At 40.6% G+C, this 23383-nt stretch overlaps 1 long non-coding RNA gene across 1 annotated transcript in view; it reads right to left on the bottom strand.

Moving 5' to 3' along the window:
- Nucleotides 1–14607, bottom strand: part of LOC108784522 — a 25467-nt gene extending 10860 nt beyond the window's left edge. The window contains exons 1-2 of the long non-coding RNA XR_001941075.1: nucleotides 14597–14607; nucleotides 6740–6745 (exon numbers count right to left, since the gene is read on the bottom strand). This is a non-coding gene — a long non-coding RNA (uncharacterized LOC108784522). The remainder of the gene's footprint in view (nucleotides 1–6739; nucleotides 6746–14596) is intronic.
- Between the last annotated feature and the right edge of the window lie 8776 nt (nucleotides 14608–23383).

Genomic DNA, 23383 nt, shown 5'->3' with positions numbered 1-23383 from the left:
TATTGTACAAAAGGCTTTCAGCTATATGGTCAGTATCTCAGTTCTGATCCAAGACACAGGCAATGTTTTCTAGACATCGAGGTGGCTAGACAGCCAAACAAGCACATAAGTCTCACTCTGCTGTATTTTTTGCTGAACTGCAAGTATTTTATTGATGACAGATTAGGTCAGATAGACATTCTCTCCCTGCTAGACGTGACTCCACCTCACCAACGCGTTTTACCCAAGCCCATTGGCTGAGATGCATCAGCAGGTGAAGTTAAGATTTACAAAGGACAAATGTCTGTCTGATCTAATCTGGCATCAATAAAGTTTAAAATGCAACTCAAGTGAAAACATTTGCCAGAGTTGAAAAGGGCTAGAACCATATTGAATAAATGTACGTATGTCTTCACAGCTTTTAACAGGGACACAGCAGTAAAACACTCTTTTACTGGAGAGGGTAAAGGTTAGAACCTCTGCCAGGGCTTTATTGCTCTGTTTGTTCCTATTGGCAACTTTCCCAGTGATCACACAGCAAAGGGGAAATCTTCCAAACAAAAGACACAGTCAGCAAAAAAAATATAAGAGAATATAAGATTTCTCTTCTTTCACAACTACAAAATAGTTTTCTGGATCTTTGGACTTTAGCACTTTTACTGCCACAAGCGTAAGGGTTATGTCAGAGAAGGCTACAGCTCCCTGTCTCCATTACCGTTACGTCCTTTCCATTCCCTTAGGCTGTAAGCTCATGGTCGCTTGTTACAATGCAATGACTGGGATAGCTTCAGACAGCAAGGCAGCTAGTGTTTTTAGAAGTAGGTCAGCAGTGGCAGCCTCCACATTCTCCCAGTACAGGTTTCCTAGCCTAGTTGTAAAAATATAATAAGCATTTTTCAGTTTACATATGGCTAGAAACAATATCTAATATCTAATACATTGATATGTGGCCCTAGCAAAAAAAATAGCTGAGCACCTCTGATATAAAGTTAACAAATCACATTCATATTATGTATATTTCTAAAAATCATAAAAAAAAGGTTATATTTCATATGAAAACAACTGGTATTCACTAAGGTCTAAAAGCTGTCTATCACATAACCCTCCAAATGTTTCCATAACTAAAGATCACTTGTTTGAAGGTCCCATTCAAGCTGCTTAGTTTTTATTTCATGCTCATATGGAATGTATAGAAGAGCAGACTTCTGCCAGTTTTACAGCTTCACCGATGTCATATGATACAACGTGAAAACTTAAAAAGACACATCTTCAGAGCTACTATATATTTAAGAAGAACTGTAATAATATAGAGTGTTCAAAAGTTGTAGAGTGTGTTTTGTATCCATTTTAAACTCATTATCCATCTTTATAAAAAAAAAAATTTCAAGTATATGTAAAAATGTTTTGGGCAGAGTAACGAAGCGCTAAAACTGAGTCCAATTTGGGAGATTTCCACTTATGTCCTGTCATAAAAACACAACTGAAAGTGAGAGAAAATCTGTCCAATGTGAGGGAAATCCCTTTTTAGACAGTTGACCTAAGAAGGGATAAGCTCAGGTTCGGACTGAACCTGGTCTGAACCTGAGCTCCTTCGAACAAGGAAATGCCACTTGTGGGCTGGGCATTTCCTGCCTTGCAGCTGTATGTAAACAAAGGGGCAGGATGCTTGTGCTGATGTACTTCACCTCATATTTTAACATAGTCATATAAGGTAAATGCCATTCACCATATACAGTATAGGCATGTAGCCATAAAAGGTCAATGACATCACTGCATCCCACTCCTTTGCTTATATTGAGCTGCGGGCAGAAAAATCCCCTACCCGCAGCTGATTGGGTGGTACCGAAGGAGCTTACTTTTGTGTTCAGGAGGAGCTCCTTCTAAGGTCAGAGAAGCTCAGGTTCAGACCAGGATTGGTCTTGTCATGTACATTGATGGGAACCTGAGATGATGAGGGCAGCCTCTCTTGCGGCTCAATTTGAACTCCTGGTGGTGAGAGGGAGCAGAGACGAAAGAGTGGCACAAGTGCTGGCAGGTGACGTAGTCTCTGATGTTGATGATGAGGATGTCTGGATGCTGGGTAAGCAGGGAATGCCACACATAGGAAGATGTCAGCGGAGAACAGCACAGCACCAGAACGGCAGAGGAAGACATAGTCAGAAACAGGCCGGGTCGGTAACTTGCAGACAAAACAGTGCAGAATCACCCGGCAGAAAAACGGTCAGATTGCAAGCCGTGGTCAAACAGGAACAGAGACGTAAAGAGAGCGGTTGGGAGGCAGGCTGGGTCAGCAACAGAAGATCAGGAACAGGATCAGGGTTGCAGGTTTCAGGATATAGCTGAAGATCTCTCAGCACTGGAGGCATGGAGAAGTCATCCTTAAATACCCTGCCTGGCACCAGAGTCTGCAATGAGCCTGTAATGAGACGCACAGGTGCGCCCATGTTTGCGCAGAGGGACACATCCATGTACAATCCTATTAGCAAGATAACCCACATGCGTATGCACATGCACATATGCTCGCGCAGAACCCCTACTATGTGTATTCACCAGTACAAGTGCCCCCAGTTGCCAGAGCTTAAAATAGGCAGCATTTGAATATTCCAACAGTTTTGAAAAATAATAGCTTATTGCATATTAAAATTATTTTAAATATAATTAAATCAAAACTTGAATAGTAGTGTGTATATATAGAGATATATATATATAGATAGATCTATATATATCTCTATATATATATCTATATATAGAGATATATAGATCTATCTATATATCTCTATATATAGAGAGATAGATCTATCTATCTCTCTATCCCAGATAGCAAGCAATTGAGCTGCAAGTTTGAAAATGACTTGCTAAACTATTGCAGACTTGCCAAGCTTCAAAATTTTGTTGCACAATTACAGCAAGTCTGCATTGCAAGTCTCCAGATCAATGTGCTTTGCAAAAGTGCTGTACACTTGCAGAGCTCTTGCTATAACCAGAAGGACTCTTGCTGTAGACTTGCCAAGCAAATTTGCTACAAATTCAAAAAGTGTCAACTAGAACTTATGCTGTGAGTGTTCTGCAAGTCTACAGCTTGCCAGGAATGTGTGCAGCAAGTTAACAAGAATTACAATTTAACCCTGCCACAAGTTTGTAGCAAGTTATCCTTGCTATCTGGGATATAGATAGATCTATCTCTCTATATATAAAATCATATTTTTAATAACTGTGGAGTTATCCTTTATGTCAGTAAACATTTTATGAATGCTGATGATTCAAGCCAAGATTGCTTTTCCTATGATTTGCACCAGCAATGATTAACACATTTTGCTATCAATTAGTGATAATCACAAACTGTTTACATCCAGCTGTTTTCTAATATGTTTAATCCAACAATTACACCATATTATAGTGTGCATACACATTAATTCTAATAGTAAGCATATTCAAATTCAGTAATGCTCCTCTAGACAACTGTAGACAATTACTGAATTTAAAATTTCTCAAATTAGCATTTCGCAGAGTATAATTACAAACATATTTTTAGACAGTGCTAAATATGACCATTGCATCAAAAGATAGAGTTTAAAGAAGAAATATGGGATGAGTGAAATTCACTCCTCCACATAGTTAGAGCTGACGTGTGACAGCTTTAGTGTAACATGTCAGCTCTAAATATGGGGGTGAGTGTATTTCATCTATTGACTGAGAACTGAGCAATCACATACCGAGCGATCGCTAAGTTCACAATGTTCTCCCTGCAGAGAATGGTGCTGTCAGTCACCACTCCCTGCAGGGATTCCCCCCTCACATATATGTTCCTACAGCGCTGACTGGAGGGACAGATGGGGGAGGGGGCGCGCACAGCTGGCTCTGGCTCTGGAGAGGCAGTGCCAGTTGTCAATCAGGCACTGGTTTGGATACCAACAATATTGGATGGCTGCAGTGAGGCTCTGCAATGTCAGCATATAACAGGCAATAGCCTGCTATATGCTGAGTTTTGTCTCACAGATGGACATAAGTAAATGTCCTCCTGTGACCCTAAAGAGAACTACGTCCAAAAAAAGTTTGGCCATAGTTCTCTTTTAATACATGTACGGGTGGGATAACTTAACCATTCTTGTACCCTGGCCTTCTTCTTATACATGGAAGAAATGGCTCTCTATGGTGTATGCCAGAGGTTAGCAACTCTGGCCTTCCAGCTGTGCTTTAAATACAAATCCCAACATGCCTCTGCGTGTCATGCCTGTAACTGTCAGTCTTGCAATGCCTCATGGGACTTGTAGTTCCACAACAACTGGAGAGCCAGAGTTGCCTGACCCTGGTGTAAGCTGTATTAGCAATTAACCACACATGATCACACAATACTCCAAATGTGATTAAATGCACATGCTACTTGTTTAGTTTATAATCTCGTGAGATTTTAATAGCGCAAGTGAGCTACAAAAATAGCACCCATGCAGCTTTAGCCTTATTATGAATTTGAGCCAATTATTTAATATTAAAAACTAAACTTTACCATCCTTGATTCTGTATATGTATCTATGGAGAAGTTGACACTTTAGGGCAGCAATAGAGAATGCCTCTCCCTTTCCTCTTTTCTACCGTTTTCTTCCACACATCATACGGGTTAGGTATTCCCCACACTTTTCATCCCTGTGACACCATGACAAAAAATTAGGGGAATGGGGTTCACCAGGACAGGACGCCACAGAAAGTAATAAAAACCTGGCAGTGGTTCTAAACTTTACATAATCTGACTCTCAGTAGCAAAGATGGTAATCTCACTAGTGCGGACACGAACAGCAACATAAACCAGACAGAGGTTCCAGCTCTTCCTTCTAAAAAAAATGATTTTGATGCTGTCTTGGCCTTATCACTTCCTGCTCTTCTCACCCCCTTGTCTGCAGGACAAAAAGTGAGGGACATTTTACCAGCAGGGACACAGAAATAAAAACTCGAAAACTGCCCCAGCTTTTTTTTAAACATTGTAGTTGGACTTTAATGCAGTAATAGTATGTGTAAAAACAGATGATCCTTTGTCCAGTGTACACTTCAATTTATGAAATAGCTTCCATACCTGTTCAGGTGTCTAGTCTTTTACGCCAGAGACAGTGTGTCTGAAAACCACTGTTATTGTAAGTAAATACTCTCTAATGACAGATGTCTCAGGCTATTGTTCTACTATGGGATACTTTTGGGCTTTGGCTGTTTAAGGAAATTCATTTGATGAGTATCTTTCAGTGAAATCTACATCTCATTTTCCCTTAAGAGCACTTTTCTATAGATTCCAATGTTGTTTTTCCCTTTCCCTCAGTGACATTTTTGGAATACCTTTGGAAATATGTCTTTGTGTTGCCTGACCAGCACTTCCCATGTAGCTCTCCAGCAGTTAATTTAATGTTAAGGGTAAAAAAAAACACTCACGGCATTGGTCCTTTGTGCCTGAGTTATGAGCTTCAGTATTATAATCACCCATCTGTTTCCGGGTTTTGGCAGGGAGGCAACTATCTGAAAAAAAAGTCTACATTTCTCTGCTTTCATTGTTCTCAGCAAGCTATGGAGCCATGGGGTATGCATATATATATAGATATACATATAGATAGATCAAATCTGACACATAGAAATTATTTTATTACAAGTTATCTTGAAGAACCAATTTTCCTGTCGAAAATCTTCACTGTTATTTACACATATATATATATATATATATATATATATGTATATCTTTTTTTAATATACTACTAAGCCTAGTGGCATCCCTAGCATTTTTGGTGACTGAGACAAAGGGGGTAGGATGGAGGTGGGGCACTGGTTGCCAGGAGCTGGACGGGATGCCGTTCAGCGCGTCCCAGATTGATAAGAGCTGGGCGGGGAGATGCATATGGCCCTTAACCATCTTCCTGCCTGGCTCTTAGTAACCTGGGATGTTCTGGCCGGAAAGGGGTCAGCATCGTGCAGCAGAGTGGCCACAATACAAAAAACACGCCGCTCTGCCTGCCAACCCCTCCTACGTGACCCAAAGAGATGCCGCCTTATGTCCCTGTATAACCCATAACAAATATTAATAAAATAATTTCTGTAGTTGTGGGTAAGTCACTGACTTATTTTAAATGCCTGTGCAACCTTTACACCTTAGATAGAAGTAATTTAAAGCTGGGCACACAAACTTTCATTTCATAATATTCCTAAACAGCTACTTGTGTGCACCAAATGCTAAGTCCCTGTGCAGAGAGGAGTGGGAGGGACCTAGCAGGCCCCACCCACTACAGGATGCATGCAGAAAACTACAAGAGTGGGCGGATACAAGACCAGTCACCCTGCACAAGGAGAGAGATCAGCAGTGACTGGTCTTTATTGGAGGAAGCTACTACATAGAGGAAACATTTCACACGGGATTACTGCACAGATCGGGAAGAAATACACAAATCACACCAAGATTCAATTAACAATACACATGTCTCTTGTATTTATTCAATATTTGCTTATTCCAGAGATCAGTTTTTAATACATGATCAGACACCCCTGTTGCATTCCCTGTCCTGCAGAAAAAAAAACAGCTATTACGTAATTAAATCAGTCAGCATCTACATAGACCTGAAAAATAAGTATTTGAGCAGACTTACCCTTTTGTGGAAGGATTATCCATAGACCCTTTAATAAACCTATTAAATAATGATTATTATTATCTATTATCTACCTTTTGGACAATGCCTTACCATATTTAGGGTGTAACATGATACATGGTCACATATTCTATCCCCAAAACCCATACCAGCACCTTTACCTGAATTACAAGATGCTTCTAGTATGCAGGATTCTGTGTTCTTTTAAATTTTGTGCTACTGTGTCTGGCTTCACTCATGTGGCTGGGTCATCAAGGACAGGCATTGTTTACAAGCTTTGACTACATGTCTCATCTGCCACCATAGCAAACTGAAGTTGTAGAGTGCATGATGGTAATCCCTCCTCCCTCACCACTTCCTACGGCCAGGCCCTTACCTCAGTATAGACTTGAGCCTGGGGAAGAGTTTCCAGGAGCCTGAACATTACACCCTCAACACACTGATCATGGTTGCAATGCCCTGCAGGCCTGAATGCAAACAAATATTTAATACACACTATTTATTCTATCAATGTGCATTTGTTATTTTTATTTTTTATTATGCAATTAAATCAATTATTTAAAATGGCACTAAACTCAGGAGTTAAATCTTAAAAATGCATTTAAGTATCCTAACTATTAACAGAAATGTATCTTATTTGTGTATCACTCAGCTGTAGATCCTCAAATCATCTCTGAATTGGTGCTGACACTGTCCTTCCTTCTGGAGGGAGGCTACTTTTGTTCCCCATTGTCCCTGTGTATGTTGTATAGTAATAAGGATGCATTTAGTAAACTAAATGTGAGATTGTAGTCTATGACAGGAGTAAGCTTGGAGCGGTGGCTACTTTACAACACACAGGGACCAAGGTACTTGAATGCATTTTTAAGATTTAACTTTAGCGTCACTTAAAGTCAATCAGTCTCCTGTGAGACAAGACAATAACATGGTAGAGCAGACTGTCCCAGCACAAATATGTCACTTGCTATAATTAATGAGTGGCTTTATGTCTAAACTATCTTTTGTAGGTAATAGTTTTAGTTTTTTTATAAAGTAAGAAAAGATTAGAACCTCTGTCTGGTTTTAACTGCTATCCAGGGCTGTGTTTGAGTGATTTCTCCTCATTTACTATAAGGCCCCGTTCCCACTGCGCGATATGCAAATCGCGCGTTTGTCGCGCGATTTGCATATTGTACGACATCGCGAGATTTGCCACGCGATATCGCGTTCCAGCTTGCATTGAGCAAGCTTGAATCGCGGCTAAATCCGCTCCAAAAGGGGTCCTGCTGTAGCGATACACGACCCGCGACAGCAGGACACTTTGCCCCATTGAAATGCATTGGAGCGTGAGATCGCGCGGTAATTTGCCGCGATATCGCGGGAATTACCGCGCGATAAATCGCTCAATGTGAACGGGGCTTAAAGGTGACAGTGGTTTCCTCTGACAGGAAATGAGGAAAAACCTGCAACAGGGACACAGACAGCAATAAAAAGCTGACAGGGGTTAAAGCTTTCCCTGTGTTAATGCTGTATTAACTTCTGTCTGTGTTGCTGTTGGAGAATTTCTTATTACCTGTCTGTTAGTACTGTTGTCACTGGAACAGTAAAAAGGAGAGATCTCTCTAATGGAGCCCTGGATAGCAAAAAATAAAGACCGGGCGAGGGCTCTAATCATTCCCCATACTATGGTAAAAACAACTTTGGACATAAGCTTTAAATGAAAATTATAGTGTCATTTCAACAAGCAAATGTTTAATTATTGTGTATTTTCAACAAGCCAGTATTTACAGTTATTACTTGAGTTACTATCCTAAAGTTATTTTTATGTGAATTTCAAAATAAACATTTAATTGTTGCATATTATGTTCATATTTTCTTTTAACTGTATTATATAAAGACATGTGTTGATTAACCACAAGTGGAAGCTTTGTGTTAGGCTTATTCAGGCCATACTGTGCACAATGTGTGTTGCATTGTCATTCATTTGACATCATGTGACAGCATGATGGTATTCGCCGCCTGCTGTCATTTGGTGGCGGTGGTGGTGGGGTGCTGGCAGGGAATGGTCTGCGGGGGTGCATGGTTGTTGTGCTGATTTGTTATTCAGGATGGGGCTGACAGCTGCTCTGTCCCCTGTCCCACCCAGCTCACTGATGTCACTGGTTTCCAGGAGCTCAGCAGGACACCAGCCAAAGTGGCCTGCTCAGTTTCTGGCAACAGGTGACATCAGTAAGCTGGCCAGGAACGGCGCCGAGTGCCAAAGGTTGCTAATGGCTCTTTTAAGCACTGTTAGATAATCAAAATAAGTTTCCCCTTTATAAAAGGGAAAGCAGAAAAGCTAGTCCTTGTTACTCTAAATTTCTTTCACCCTGTCAGTTGATACAAAATGTTTCAAATACTCCCAGAAAATCCACTTATTTAGTTATGTATGACCTTAATCATTCTACACTTGCATCCACTGTACATTCTCTTCTGTCCACTCCACCATCCGCTCTGTTTTACTTATTTGTTGACAGCACTTCCTAATTAATCCAACTGAGTTCATATACCTCTATGTATCTGATGCCTTTAATTTTTTAACATAAAACAATACTGTAATGTGTGCCTTACTGCAATCCATGGTTGTTTCCCTTCTATTTGCTGCTCTTCCTTTTAAATCCGTATCTCTTCTCATGCTGGGCAGAACTTCTGTTTTGCAGCAGACTGCCTTGTCTCAGGAATGGATACACGGTGTCTGTGTATACGTTTGTATAGACTTGTAACCTGAGCTAGCACTACAGGAAGAGGCCCTGAGCTGAAAAGGGAAGTTCTCCCCAAGCATGAGAAGACATGAGGATTTAAAAGAAAGAGCAGCAAAGAGAAGGGAAACAACCATGGATTACAGTAAGGCACACATTACAGTATTGGTTTATGTTACAAAATCTGAGGGTTTAATGTCACTTTAAGTGAAAAAAAAGGGGGAAAAAATTAAAGTTGCAAAAAAAAATTAGAGCCACACATGAAAAATAATTTTTAAAAAACATAAAAAATGTTTAAAGTTCCCACCCATACATACACGCGTGCAAACATGCCTCGGGTGGGCATATGTGCGAAAACGATGACTGCACCCATTACGCTGCACATGTTACATATCACCGCGAACGGTGCAATGAGAGCAATAATTCTACGGCCATCAATCACTGATAGACACTAAACTGATGAGTGGTAAAAGCTTTCGTCGCCTATGGTCAATTTTGAATATGGTAGTTTGCGGGTGAGCGCAATTTTAAGGCTGGACATGTTTGGTGTCTATTTACCCGACGTGACCCCATCTTTTATATTTTACAAAAAAATCGGTTCATTATAAATGTATTATAACATAATGTAAAATACCTTTTTTTTCTACATTTTCAGAATTTTTTTCTTTCTTAATATAGTAAAAGATAAAAAAAAAACCCAGTGGTGATTAAATACCACCAAACGAAAGCTCTATGTGTCCCCAAAATTTTTTATAATGTGTCCCATGGAGTCTGTGCAGGTACACGCCGCCAGGCTGCATGCATTGACTTACCTTGTGTTTCTCCTTTTCTCCCGGCCAAAGATCTCTACTGCGCATGCGCCTGCCCCATGATCTTCAAGTTAATTAAGTTTTAAGCTTTTTGGTGACTTTTTGCATGTATCTACTGCTTTCTAGTCTATAGGTGCCCCAGGTCTTTTTTAATCCCAGCAATGAATGCCTCAGCCCAACTGCATCGAACTATCATTGAAATATATGGACTTGGACTTTTAATCCTTGTCAAAAGAGCAACAAGGTGTAGACACTTAAAAACTAATGAGATGTAAGCTTTGAACTTTTCAGCATATTTAGTCTTTGGAAAGACAATTTCCAAATATATATACAGTATATATATCCGGTCTTCAGTGGAGTGTCCTTGTTACAATATATATATATATATATATAAAACGTATTTGAAAAGATAAAAACAGAAACACGTTTTTTAATCACATACATATTGTATATTTGTATATTAGACAAAATAAATATTTTCACAACTGTAACATGCTTTTTCTTTTAAACCATAGGGTATTGTGTACAATGAGACATATTTATGGCCTTTTGCATTTTAGAACATTAATCAATATCACACCTTACTACATATGCAATGAATGTTTACCAATTTTAAAATTTATGCCTTACAACAAAGGTAAAAGCAAACATGGAGCTGAATAAGGGTATTAAAACAAGAACTTTTAACTTTCAGGAATGTAAAATTGAACTAGGCAATGTTTATACGTGTAATTCAAACAATGTGTTTAAAGCATGAAACATATGTAGGACATAAAAAAGGTATATCACAGCTGCAATTACAATATGCGTGCATATTTCACATGTGTACTGTAAAGCTACCTCTTTAAAAGCATAGGATAAGGGATGAAAAAGAGCTTCAAGGTCAGCCTTGTTCTCATGTGTTGTCTGTAAGAGAGGAAATTGATACAAGGATTCTCTTCACTGCTGCCAGCTCCACTTTTGCACTTCATATTTTCGTCTATCACAGCTCACCATTTGTTTTCCTTCAGATATTGGCTTCATGGAAGGTTCCTGTGGAAGCTGGATCTGAGAGTAAAGAGGCAACAATCCAACAGCACTTCAATTTTGCAAAAAATTAGAAAATAATGGATGTATGCTGTACATACTCATGTCTAAAAACTCTTTGGGAAAATATATACTATCTTCCAATAAATATGAATCCCTAATGTAGTTCTGAATGCACTACATCTATATGTAGGCTGTTTTAGAAGACTGCCGTGCCTACTATGACAAAGGTCATGTTAAAATGGACCTGAACTCAAAGTGTAAAGATTTGCTATCTTATAGGAGACATCTGGAAATGTTAATTGTGCCTTAGCAGTACCCTGAGAAATACATATTTTGTATTGAATGCCCACTGAAAAATAGCAGTGCACTTCCTGTGCCATAAGCCTCATAGCTTTATATCTGCAGTGTGGGATCTAAGGCACGGTTGCCTCTGACTGCTAGTCTCAGGAGATTTGGAGTAAGATTTGGTAATGTCACCACTGGGCTGATCATGATTATCTTGCTTGAGAGAGACCTGTACCTGAGGTACAGAGCAAAAATCTCCCTTTGTAACTTTTTCACCTAATACTGCTGCTTATTGACCATGCCACCATCAGTTATCTGGCCACCAGGCATGAGGGGGCAGTTCTGACACAGGGCATTTAGAGAGCCCTACTTCTACCAAGATGACCACCTTCACATAGAGACACAATATGAAACAAGGAATTGTAAGTCAGTAATGGGGAAAAGATCAGCTGTATGGAGCCATATACAGTCAATATTGAAGAGTAGTTACGTCTTCTACTTGATTTTTTTGAGCACATCTTCCAGTGTTCAGAAGATCTTTAATGAATAGGCATATCAAATCGAGAAGAGCCGTCAAAGTGGTACAAGGCTCACAACCATCTGCATATGTGAAAAGACCCCAAGACTCTACATTTTAGCCTCCTGTTCCTACAATCTAATGACTCCCTATGTTGTATTCCTTCTCCCCACAGTGTATACTTATCAGAACTAGAACACTGACTACCATTTAATTACAGCTCCACGGATTTCTAACACTTGCACATTTACAAAAGTCTCAATGCAGTAAGAATCTTTTTCTAGTTAGAGACATTTATAACCACAGAGCAAGGAGATGCCTCAGTGATTACATTTCACATAAGTGCGTTATTATTATTGTGAATAGGTTTTTAAGTTTATTGAGGGAGTTGCAGGGAAAGAGCTGAGTTCAAACCTTATGGGGAGTTGCATGCATTAATATACCTCTATTAATATTTCAGAAACATTTCATAGTGGATTGCTATAATAGTTCATGTAGTGGTAATTCTGAAAATAGTCTGTTTTGCAATGAAAATGTGTCGAAGTTGAAGAAATGGAGCAGCTTTCTCTGAGAGTGGAATTTAATAGGTAGCTGTGTTGTTCTGTCAGGGACACCCTCGTGGGAGTTTGGGCTTAGCTACTAGCTTCCTCAGGCCACTCAACAGGAACTTGCAGATGTGTGGGAGGGTAGGTGAGGCAAGTGGCACTGGGCAGCTCGAAGCATAAGTGAGGCTTGAGGCTGTGGGTGCAGAGACTGTGCAGAGATTAGTGCTGCTTAGACGGCAGGAGCACCTAAGGAGTGGGTGCAGTGGAGGAACACATAAGACTGTGGATGCTGATGGGGTTTAGTTGAGGCCGTAGGAACAGCCAAGATGTAGCAGAGGTTATGTATGTGGCAAAGGTGCAATTAAAGCTGCAAATGTGGAAGCTGCAGTGGCTGTGGAAACAAATGAGGTGCAGCAAAGATGCAGCAGAGACTATGGGTGTAGCTGAGATGAAGACTGCGAATGCAGCAGAAATGCAGCAGAGCTACACGTGCAGCAGAGATGCAACAAAGACTGCGGTTTTAGCAGAAGTGGAGCAGAGAAGCCATGGAGACTGTGGGTGCTGCAGGTTCTTAAACTGTAATGCTGAAATGAATAGCGGCGGTAGCTCAGGAGAGCAATTAGACTCTATGCTTGATTGTTGACATAATGTCCTGATTGAGTTTAAATGAAGGGAGTAAAACCCAGATGTGCCCGTTGCTGCGAGACAGAGAGGAGGCACCGATGAATTGCGGAGGTAGGAAGCTGTGACAAACTGGGAATATGCCCACAACAATAGCAGAAAGAATGATATAAAAACAGGATTAGGATTTCAGGAGTACCTATCCCTTTTGTCTAACAACATGGAAACATTATTATTTTTTGTAGACTTCTCTCTGTTAGTACATTGTGGGCATATTCTAACCTCAACTGCAAGAAAGCCTCGCTATGTTTCACTTATAAGCACCCAACAGATTCTAATACTGGAGCTGCTTCGGCAGACATACTAAAAGGGTTTGGTGTGGTTTGGTCCCTTGAAATCCCAGGAAATAAAGGAACAAGTGGCAGTACAGTCATCATTAACAGTCAAACAGGGACTGCAGCCAACCAGCTGTCACTGTTTGAGTATTCTGACAACAGGACACCTGCCACTGTCAGAATACAATAGCCAAGCAGGGGAAATCAAGCATTTTTTCTCTCTCAGCCCATGAAGAAATGAAGAAACTTCAGCCACCAATTTCGTTTCAACGGAGCTGCTTTTGGCGGCAGGAGAGGTTAGTGTTCACTTTCTTCCTTATAGGGGCATCTTTTATTTAGCTACTTTAAGCCAGCAAATTCCAATTTTACAATTCCAAAATAAATGCCTGCAGATCCTGTACAAAATCCAATGTTTACTAAGTCTGCATTTGCAAAGGACTAGGCTCAGACCTAGACACTAGGTTACCTATGCACTGATCATACCATTGTGTAATGCGAGAGGGAGTTTTCCCAAATGTTCAGGTTCTTAAAGTGGAACTAGACCCACCAATTTACCTATTTTCCAAAACAGTTACCTTCATGGCATGCCAACAGTCAAGGTTGACAGTGTGCTTATTTCAGCTCTCTACCGAATGTTCAAGCTCTCAAGTGGCTGGTGTCATAGCTGATCACATGGGCAGCGCTATGGCAAAAGCAATCCAAATAGAGGCTATGATGGCAGCATCTTTGGCTGTGAAGGATAGGAGGGTATAGTTTCACTTTAAGGAGTGGGCCAGTAGGCATACACTGAGTGGCCAGATTATTATGACCACCCCATTAGTACTTCGTTGGGCCACCTTTTGGCCCAATACTGTGGCGATTCTTCTTGGCATTGACTCCACGAGATGTTGAAAGGTGATGCGAGGAATCTGACACCATGCCTGATGAATAGCACTGTCCAGTTCTGTGAGATTTGATGGTTGTGGAACTTCGTGGAGGTCTTTCAACTTCCTCCCACAAATGCTCAATTGGATTGAGATCTGGTGATTGTGGGGGCCACCTAAGCAAGGTAAAGTCCCCTCATGTTCTTGAAACCACTCCTGCACAATATGAGCACCGTGGCATGGCGCATTGTCTTGTTGGAAGAAGCCATCTCCATTGGGATACACCATCAGCATGATAGAATGAACTTGATCAGCAACGATACTTTGGTTTGTTGTGCTATTCAGACGTTCCGCACAAATTAAAGGGCCCAAATCATGCCAGGAAAACATGCCCAAAACCATAACACTGCCTCCACCAGCTTGAAGGTTGTACTCTCATGCTGTTTCCACCAAATTCTCACTCTGCCATCTGCATGATGCAACTGGAAAGGTGATTCATGACTTTTTTCCAATGCTCGACTGTCCAATCCTTGTGTTCCTGTGCGAATTGGAGACGTTTCATCTGGTTAACTGCAGACAGCAAAGGTGTTCAAACAGGTGTTCGGCTTCCATATACCATACGATGCAGTGTATGGCGAACAGTGCGTTCAGAGATTATTTGAGAGGATCCCTGATTAATTGCAGTAATTTGATGCACTGTTGCCCTTCTGTTGTCTTGTACCAGTCTTGCCACTCTCCGTTCTGCCCTAATATTGACTAGTGGCTGACAGCCACAATTCGCACGTTCAGACCCAGATTTTCGGCAAACAGTCCAGTCTTTAAACACTTTAACAACAGCTGCTCTTGAACATTTAACGAATTCTGCTGTTTTGCTGATACTCGCTCCATGGCTCCGAGCGCCAACAATTATCCCACGTTCAAAGGCTGTTAAATCGTGTTGTTTACCCATATCTTCAGGAAAAAAAATCACTTCTACTGTTGTGGTAAACAACCTGCTTCCCTATTTATAATGGTCTGGCCCTCTAGCAACTTCAGCGCAAATTATAGCTAATTTGCCTACAAACGTCAGGTGGTCATAATAATCTGGCCAATCAGTGTATACTCTAAGGGTAAATAGTAAAGGTATGATGTGGCCCTGTAGGATATGTTCTATATGGCATCAGTATTTATTTGCTGTATTAATACAAATTACATGTATAGATTTAATATTGTTTACATAAGCACAGTTAGCCAAAGTGGCCATTAGCATTGTTGTGTATGCTGAAATATTGCTGAATGCTTTTTTAAACTGAAAGAGGAATTTTCAAGAATTTCCATGTTGCAGATATGCTAAAAACCCACAGAGAAATGCTTGATAAGTATTTGTGCACTTACCATTAATTTATGCGGGCAGGAAGATTTAATTGATACCCAAAAAAAGTCACGCTATTGCATGTGTGTCATGCTGTGTGACCAGGCCACACAGAAATGAGGGTTTTTTAGTGTCTTGTCCTAAATAAACTGCTTTATGGTGTAAAGCCATACAAGTGTGAAGAGTTGTTCTTTCACTTAAAGTGACATTGAAGTCAAAAAATTTTTTTCCTCCCCCCAATGTTAATGTCAGCACTTACCTTAAATGATGTCTCTAAATCCGATCTTCATCTTCTTTCCTGATGTTTTCAGCCTTCTCTCCAGCGCTGCGGTGCGTGTCTGATCCAGCGCTGACTCCTCTGTCTTTGCTGGCACTTCCGATCCCACGGTGTCTGCATGAGGGTGCACGCATCCATAGACTTACCTTGTGTCTCTCCTCGTCTCCCCAGCCGAAAATCCGACCGGCGAATCGGTGATTAATAATAATTATTAAAATAAATTCAAGATTTACAAATTGATTTAGTCCTAAATAAATCCCAAAAACTCAACATGACATGCTTGCATCTCAAGTTTCTTTTGGAGCGCTGGAGTTCCTTAGGGATAGGGTGGTTCAGTCAAAGATCAGCTCAGATAAATCTTCTTCACAGCATTTATGCTTTCCACATCTAAGGGTTGCGGTAAGGATTGACCTTGATGTGCACAGCATATGACAAACTCCAAATGAGGTGAGATGTTTTCCCTGCAGTGAGGGACTAATACACCGCTAACACTTTGTGGCTGGGTATTTATTGCTCTTGGACTATGATCTAAACCATTAAGGGCTGGGGCAACTGCCAGCACATAGCTGCTCAAACATAGCCTACAAATCTGGTTTGCGTTTGTATAGGCAGAATGTTTAATGAAATGATTTCCCACAGAATGAATTAACTCATATAAAATGGCAGGAGTTGACAATCAGACCCAGATTTCCCTCTCAGTTATCCGGTATTCAACTGACCAGAACTCTCATCTAACCAGAAAAAAAATCCCCTGTGTACTGACTCTTTTGTTGATCTGCGGCATGTGTTATCCTGGAAATGATCTTGTATCTATTTGTGCAGAGTTTATGTTATTTAATGGTATAGTTTGGGGTATGGCATTAGTTAGACCTATTTTTAATAGTAATCTACAAATCCCTGTGGATGCCGGATAACTGGGAGTTTACTATAATCTGAACTTTAAAAAAAAAAAAATAAGAAGCATGCATGAGCATGCTGAAAAATCTGCATTAGAGCTTGTCAATGGCCTTCAGACTTGTGTCCATAGGTATGCAGCTTGCATTCAGATGCATTCTTCTTGCATTTAAGATCAGTTTGAGACACTTCTGAGATCATTCGCAGTTCATTGACAGGTGCATTTGATCTGCAGTAGACATCCCTCATACCTGCATTGGACCCCCTAAGCTACATCAACCTGCTTTAAACTGCATTTGCTTTTCCAAAACAGACATGAGTATTAGTCTGTCGATACAGGCCCTTATTGTTCCCAGGCAAGTAAAAGTAGACCAATATCTTAAAAAAGGTATTTTAAGAAAATAAAAATGTTGTCTGTCTAACAGGAATTCATTAGCCAAGTTTAATGTGAAAAAGCAAATCATTAAAAAATGTACCTTTTAATTTATGTTCCCATTAGAAGCAGAAGAGTATTTTCACACATTTGCCTTGGCAGTAGGCACTCTTCATCCTTCTAGCTTTCAAAAGCCTATCAGGATTTTTATATGCATTCCCTGCCCACTCCTGCTTCTGATTACTGGACTAGTACCATCAAGGAGCGGGGTCCAGGAGCAGGAGGAACAGTGTAGGGATAAATTGTGGGTCTTTCTAAAAAGGCAGTACCGACTGTACAGTACTACTACTGTAAGTGCTATATCATTTACAACTGTTTGTGGGATAAGGTTGCTGAGACTAGGCCAGGGAACCTGTCATAAGGGAAACATGGAGTCTACCATTGCTGAACACACCTTCTAAACATGCTTGCTTCCTCATCTGTCCTTCTGATTCTCTTGCTTCCATAACTTGAGACAAGATATTATTTGTCTGGTGACAGCTGTCCTGATTTATAAATCAAGCACATTTTTGTGGTTCACATATTGTGTTTTGCAAAAGGCAGTAAAAAAATGTTTTATAGCAGGGGTGCCCATTAGGTCGATCGCGATCTACCAGTCGATCGCAAAGCAATCCCTGGTAGATCGCAATGTCCTGTCCTCCTGCCGTGGGGCTTCTCTGGATCCCCGCTGCTCTCCCCCATCTGTATGCAGTGGGGATCCGCGAAGTGAACAAAGCGCTGCAGGCGGCGGTGAGGGGCGGAGCCACTATCACAGCAGCACGTCGAGTGGTGAGGAGAGAGAGAGCAGCTCGGCCTGGATCTTACAGCCAGCGGATCTCTCTCTCCTCACCGCACATGCTGCTGTGACAGCGGCTCCGTCCGAATGCTCCCCCACCCGCCCCCCACGGCTGAAGTGCTTTCCTCACTTCTCCTCAGATCCCTGCTGCCTCTGCCTGGGAGAGCAGCGGAGATCCAGAGAAGAAGCAGAGCCCCCCTGTGTGCGTGGCCGAGCGGCAGAGGATCGGTACATATCAGTGATATGTACCAATCCTCTGTGCAGGACAAACACTGGAGCGATCAGCTGATCACTACAGTGTTTGTAAATAACTGGGGACACATAATACTATGTGTCCCCAGTTATGAATGAACAGGAGGTGATTTACATCACCTCCTGTTCATTCAATAGTTTCTTAATATAGAGTAGCACTCTGAACAGAGGCTCCTCCCTATTCAGAAACTGGAGGATAGTAAAATAGTTTCTGAATGAATGGGAAGCATCTGTGCTTTCCATTCATTTAGAACAGAGCTGCAGAAAAAGAGATTGAGGATGTTGTGTCCTCAATTTCTTTTTCTATTTTAAAAGGGAAATATCAGGGGGCTGTTTAGACCCCTAATATTTCCCCAAACCCCCCACCCCCACAGTAAAAAAAAAACAAAAAAATTGTAAAAAAATAAATAAATCCTGGAGGCAGGGCGCTGGGTGACATCACACACCTGTTGGGGGAGCTCATTTTTTTTTCTTGCTTCGGGCGCAAAAGGAGCTAGCTACGGCTATGCTCCCGTGGTGCTCGTGTGGCTGCCGGCTGAATGTGTTAGACGCCGCAGACGGAAAGGGGCAGGACACCTCTCCCCGTGTGCAATGTCGGCCACATTCGGCCACACGAGCACCGCGGGAGGACAGGACGCCTAGCGCCTCTAGAACGCACTGGAATGCAAGCCGGCCGACTCCCTGCGTTCAGGGGCAGGAGGGGGCGAGGGGTTGTATTGAAGTCAATGGCACCGCAGCCATGCCCCCCACACACAGTGCGATCGCCTGCCTGCATTCCAGTCCAGTGCAATCTGCATAAATAGTGCTTGAAGCATTTTTGCAGATTGCACTGGACCGGAACGCAGGCACTAATGTGCCTGCGTTCCGGGTGCGGGAGATCGCACTGCGGGTGAGGGGCGTGGCTGCGGTGCCATTGACGTCAATGCACCGCCATGCTCCCTTCCCCCTCCCCTGAATGCATGTGTTTTTTCGTTGGTAGATCTCATTGAGCTTGTCATTTGAAAAGTAGATCTCCAAACGAAAAATTGTGGGCGCCCCTGTTTTATAGTATACATCAGTCCTTTGGTACAAGGAAAGCATATATGATGCGTACATAGTTATTTACTCGCTGGCTTCTATTCAGAATGAACCTCAAAGAAACAAATATGAACTGAAAGTAGTTTTGTAACTTCAGGCCAAAGGATTTCCTTAGACAATAGTGTGCATTTATGAAAAGTAAAGCTGGGGAAGCACAATACAATCTCATTGTACAAAATTTGTATGTCTAAAGCAGATTGTACAATTGGATCATGATTATGATGATCCCATGACTTCAGTACTAAGTCATTGACCCATGTAAAGTAAGCAAATCCGGATTCTTGACTTTGCCCTGACGTCTTTGGCTGCTTACCTGTTCCTAGCCATTGAATCTAAAATACTGAAGGTATTGATCAGGCAAGGCAGCACAGCTTTCCATGCACAAAAGCACATACAAATAGGAAAAGGACATTTCCTGTCAAACCTTTTTTTATAGAATAGGAAAAAGTTTTTTCATGTCCTTGTTGGGAATATTTCTTCCCACATCCTGTGTTGCCACTTTCCCATTTGGAAACACCAAGATAAATCTTACAAAAGTTCTAACTCTTTTCTCCTAAGTATTTTTGCTGCCATATCCCCCAGGATTTTCCCTTACTTACTGTGAGCAGCATTAGGGTCCTTGGTTCAAACTCTGGCCCGAAAACTGTTTGAATATTGTTTGCATGTTCTCCCTGTGCTTACATGGTTTTCCTCCAAAGACATGCTGGCAGTTTAATTTGCTTCTGTCTTTGGCCCTACTATAAATGAATGTATGCGTTAGAAACCTTAGATTGTTAACGCCCTAAAGTAGGATTAAAGTTTCTTTTTTTTTGTTGCATATATCTAATGCTAGCAAGCAGTATATATATATGCCACAACATAAAAAAACAAAACTACAATTGGCCAAATATGAAATACTTACCTGTGTCTGTAACTTTAAGATCAGAGACTGATGTGAAAGCACAGTATGTAAAGCGCTGCTTTAATTGTTGGCGTTATATAAATGGATTCAATTCGGCTCCTCTCAAGACCTCCTGCTCTCTAACTGTCTTGTTACCTCCTCCCATGCTCGCCTCCAGGACTTCTCCAGAGTGTCTTCTCTTCTCTGGAACGCCCTACCCCAATCTGTCTGCTTATCTCCTGCACTGTCCACCTTTTAGGTGATATTAAAAACCCATCTCTTCAAGGAAGCCTATCCCACCTCGCCATTATTGTTTTTTTACTTCTTCCAATAACTCCAACTAAACAATTATTACCTTTTTTTTATCACTTGCCCCTCTTATTAGATTGTAAGATCTCACGAGCAGGGCCCTCCGAACCCTATTGTACTGAAATTGTATTGTAACTGTAATGTCTCCCCCATTTTGTAAAGTGCTGCGTAAACTTTTGGACTCTATATAAATCATGTATAATAATATTTTTAAAAGTAATAAAAAGAAAAAAACTGCCATATTGACTATACAGGCACTGAGAGTAAATATCTGCAACAGGTACACATGCAACATTTGAAACCTGATAAAGGTTCTTTACCCTTTTCCTTTAAAAAAAGAGAAATGTTTTGGATACAGTTCCACTTTCAGAAATTTGTAGACAACTATTAATAATATTAGTCTGTCTAGTAATAGAAAGAGTCAGGTTTCATAGACATTCCTTGCTTAGTCTGCGACATACGCAGCCATTTTTCCTTACCTCCTCTGATAAAAACAAAAATACGGGACAGTATGTTTAAGGGAGACTATTTCCTATATTTATAATATGCTTACTGTTTAAACAATTTATGTAATGCCTTTAGACATACACAATGGCTCACACATGGACTGATCAATCTCAGTAGTACAAACTCCCACCATCTGCTGCCAGACCAGGATTCTCACAGATGGCTGTGCAAGTACACTTGGAAAACACGACTTTTGCAACAGAATAATCAGCTTGTAAAAAAAAAAAATCACAAATATTTACACTTGTAATTGAATATATAATTTAAGGAAACCTGTCTGAGTAATTTTAGGGGGTGTCATTGCTGACCTCTACTTCTACAAATATTAGGTCTATATTATGTAAAGAAATTCTTGACAAATTTTTGTACTATAATAAATGCAACATGTAATATATAATTACAGCTAAGCACAGCTAAATGGTGGTAAATGTCATAATTGTCTGGAATGCCCATGATTCAGCTGTTCTATAAGTAGGTTAGGTGCCACCCAGCAGCTTCCACTGAATATCATGTCCTGTTTCTGTCCAGCTGGAATTAGGACATTCTCAGAAATTATCTATAGACTTGTTCAGTGGCAATTAATAATTAACTTGTCTGTGTAAGCACATCATTGCTACTTTGCATCCCTGTGGTGGCACATCAAGGAAGAACTTGTTTGCATGGTTTAAATAATTGATCATTCTCTGTCTCTTCTCAGGATACTTCTTCCCTGACTGGGTATATAGGTATTTGGTCTGCCTGCAGATCTGCAGTGGAAATGTTACATTTTTATTTTCTTTACCAAAAGGTCTGGCTGATCAATAACTGGCAAAGAAATCTGGTCATTATTTTTAACAGGGGTTAAAATGAACACTGCATAATGTATCTGATCTTTCATAAAGTTATGAGGTCCTCTGGTGATTCCCTTTCACCTGAACTGCATAACCCATGGAGCAGCAGAGTGCCCACTTATCTCTGCTGCAAAAATATTAATAATGTACATTAAAGGCTAAATCCAGTCTTAACTTCAGTCTTGCACAGGCACCTGCCCTGTACTGAAAATTCCTAGTCTGATTTCACTGCACACTGTAAGTTAATAGCAGTGTTTATTAGAAGCTGTAGCAAATCAGATAGAACCCACCTCATTTCCTGGCTGGAGGATGCCCAGGATCATCAAACACCCTTTCCTCCCCAGCCAAACCTTTCCTGGGCCACTGCTTCTGTTCCTTGGATTTTAGTTCTTGCAATTATGGAGGCTCAGCAATACATGATGGTGTTACCTAGGGCAGTCTGCATGCAAAATTAGACTACCTAGGAATGACCATTTCTCCAGACTTGAAGTTACCAGCACTCCATAAGTGTGAAATAACCAACCTGGGATTTATTCACAATGTGTCACCTTAAATATATAGTTCCAATGTTTCAGGGTCGCCACTATGTTACCTTGAGAAAGGGACCCTGTGTGGCCCCAAAATGTTGGAACACAGATGTAGCTGGAACATGTACTATTTTAAGTTACTTTCTCATTCACAATGTGAAAATATGATGTTTTAAATGTGTGAAAGTAATGACATAATTAGATATAAATAATATTTTTACACATATTGTTGTACACATATTGTATTGTATTTTAGCTTCACATCCTTGCCGTTTTCACATCGAGATGGCAAAGAAAGAAATATGTCACACAGGACTCTAACCATTGCTGATATCATTAGGAGATCATTGCAACATATTTGAATGGCAGCTCTGTACAATTCACATTCATGTTGATACACTGCAAGTAGGAAACATATGGTACATTTCAAAACTTTGTCATCTAGCACATCTCCATGGAACTTAACACAAACATACCAGATGTGAAACAACAACTTTATTGGTTTAAAGAGAGTGAATAATCTTTTAGTGAAATGGTACTACTACAGTGCACACACTAGGGCAAGTTCAAGTCTTGTTGATTTAGCAAAGTATAGTAACAAAGTGGAATTCATGGAAGTAAGTCTGATTTAAAAAGTAAAACTCTACCTCTAACTGTTTACTCTGTTAAAGTGGTAATGCAATCATGAAATCAACTTTAAAAACCAGTAAAATCAGGAGGAGGCTCTTGCCTTGATTAGTTCACTGTATTATCTAGGCAAATGTACTCAGCTCTGATCTCAGGAGTATATAGTGGACATAAAGTTGTTGCAAACCTACTTAGTGTACTATTCTATTTAAACTCCTGAACTGTTACAGACTGCTGTTCAAGCATTCGCGATTCCTGATGTTACATTGTAATTTGTTCAGAAAAACGTATGTATAATGCAATACCTTTTCTGGGCATCGGTAGATTGGAATG

This window comes from Nanorana parkeri, unplaced genomic scaffold (genome assembly GCF_000935625.1).
Source record: "Nanorana parkeri isolate BGI_ZX_2015 unplaced genomic scaffold, ASM93562v1 scaffold118, whole genome shotgun sequence".
NCBI lineage: Eukaryota > Metazoa > Chordata > Amphibia > Anura > Dicroglossidae > Nanorana > Nanorana parkeri.
This window is presented reverse-complemented; position numbering and strand designations above follow the sequence as displayed.